The sequence below is a fragment of the Otolemur garnettii genome, unplaced genomic scaffold, assembly GCF_000181295.1.
Source record: "Otolemur garnettii isolate 467f Iridium unplaced genomic scaffold, OtoGar3 scaffold00036, whole genome shotgun sequence".
NCBI classification, from domain to species: Eukaryota; Metazoa; Chordata; class Mammalia; order Primates; family Galagidae; genus Otolemur; species Otolemur garnettii.
This window is the reverse complement of record NW_003852431.1, coordinates 14,167,121-14,169,294: the sequence shown is the minus strand read 5'-3', so window position 1 is coordinate 14,169,294 and position 2,174 is coordinate 14,167,121.

Sequence of the window (2,174 nt, the reverse complement as noted above, 5' to 3'; positions counted from 1 at the left end):
CCACCTTAGGTGTACGTGGCTGGCGCCTTAGCCGGTTGAGCTATAGGCGCCGAGCCAATATATCTTAATATCTTAATGGCTCAAGCCTTGAGACACTACATGGCCTTCGAAAAGTGAAAGTTGGCCACACTCTTGTTGCCAACTCCACGAGGTTAGGCATACAGACATCTTTACTGGCCACCATTATTCTCTCCTGAAAACAGAGTTCATGAATGGCAATCCAGTTCTTCTTCAGTATCAACACCGAAAAGGCTGCAGGCAAGAAAGGCTGGGCACCTTATCTCCTTATTTTCTTGGTAACGGTCAGCGATATCTTATACCAACAGGAAAAGGTATTCTAGTTACACCTCAAGACATAGCATAGTTTTCATCATAACACAGAACAACAATATTGCAATGGTCGTATCTGTCTCTTGGCTTAATGATAATGAAAGTACTTCAGGAAAATCCCTGATGATGCAGATTTTAATGGTAGGGAGGAGACTGAAAATAATTCAACACATATTCTGTTTGGGGCTTTTTTTTCACATTTTTTGTTTTATTTCCAAGGATTGTCATGTTTCAGCAGCTTCACATCATTTCAAAACTCTCTGCTTGGAGAAAAGAAAGAGAGAGTTATTATAATGTTGTGTGATTTAGTTTTATTTTGGTATTAGGATGTTATATGTTTATTAGACGATAAACATTGTTATTAGAATTATTTTAGGCACTCAATAAGAATGTCATAAATACTAACTCATTTAGGTCTTATGATAGGTTGAGGTGGGTATTATTATTATTAACCCCCCCTTTTTTTTTTGAGACAGAGTTTCATTTTGTCACTCTCGGTGGAGTACTGTGGTGTCATAGTCCGCAGCAATCTCAAACTCTTGGGCTCAAGTGATTCTCTTTCTCTTGTCTCAGCCTCTCAAGTAGTTGGGATTATAGGTGTCCACCACAATGCCCAGCTATTTAGAGACAGGGTCTTGCTCTTGCTCAGGCTGATCTCGAACCTGTGAGCTAAGGCAATCCACCTGCCTGGGCCTCCCAGAGTGCTAGGATTACAGTCATGAACCATAGTGTTTGGCTGTTATCCCACTCTTTTTTTTTTTTTTAATTAAATCATAGCTGTGTACAATAATGCAGTTATGGGGTACAGTATGCTGGTTTTATGTACAATTTGAAATATTTTCATCAAACTAGTTAACATAGCCTTCATGGAATTTTCTTAGTTATTGTGTTAAGACATTTATATTCTACATTTAGAAAGATTCACACGTACCCTTGTAAGATTAAATAAAAGAACATGGACAAAAAGAGGGTAAGCAACTTGGCCAAAGTCACCTCCATATTTCTTATAAGTAGCAGTACAAGAATGCAAACGATACTAGTCTAATTCTGGTGGTGTTTCTCCTAAACATTACTCTATTGCCTAGAAGAGTGTTTACTTCTTCATCCTCTTCTTTTTTTTTTTTTTTTTTAATAAAAAGAGTCTCATTTTGTTGCCCTGGGTAGAGTACTGTGGTGTCATAGCTCACAGTAACCTCAAATTCTTGTGCATAAGTGACCCTATGCCTCAGCCTCCTATGTAGCTGGGACTAGAGGTGCCCATCACGATGCCTGGCTATTTTTAGATATGGGGTCTTGCTCTTGCTCAAGCTGATCTTGAAATCCTGAGCCTAACCAATCCACCCACCTCAACCTCCCAGGATGCTAAGATTACAAAGGTGAGCCACCATGACCAGCCCAGGAGTATGTACTTCTTAGAGACATGGATTGTGGGTTTTTATTTAAAAGCTAAGAATTTGAAAATATAATTTTAACAATTAATAGTTACTAAAACAGCAACCACTGACCTGACAGCATAGAGAACTTAATTTTTATATTGTATTATTTAAATTTATAGACAATTCCAACATACAGTCTTTAAACGAAGAGGCAATATGTAGGGTGGCCACAGAGTTTGTGTGCAATTTAAAATAGTACACTATTTAAATGAAATATTCTATTACATCATCACAACCATTTCATTTGTGGTTAAAGGACCTGAACTTAATGGCCACTCTGTATTTTGATTAAAGAAGAGAACAGACTACCATGTTGTTTTAATTTTTTTAGGAAAAAAAGATGAGTTACATTTTAAAGAATTCAGTACAATAAAGCTATGCTTCAAGGTTTTGTTTCTTAACTTGCTT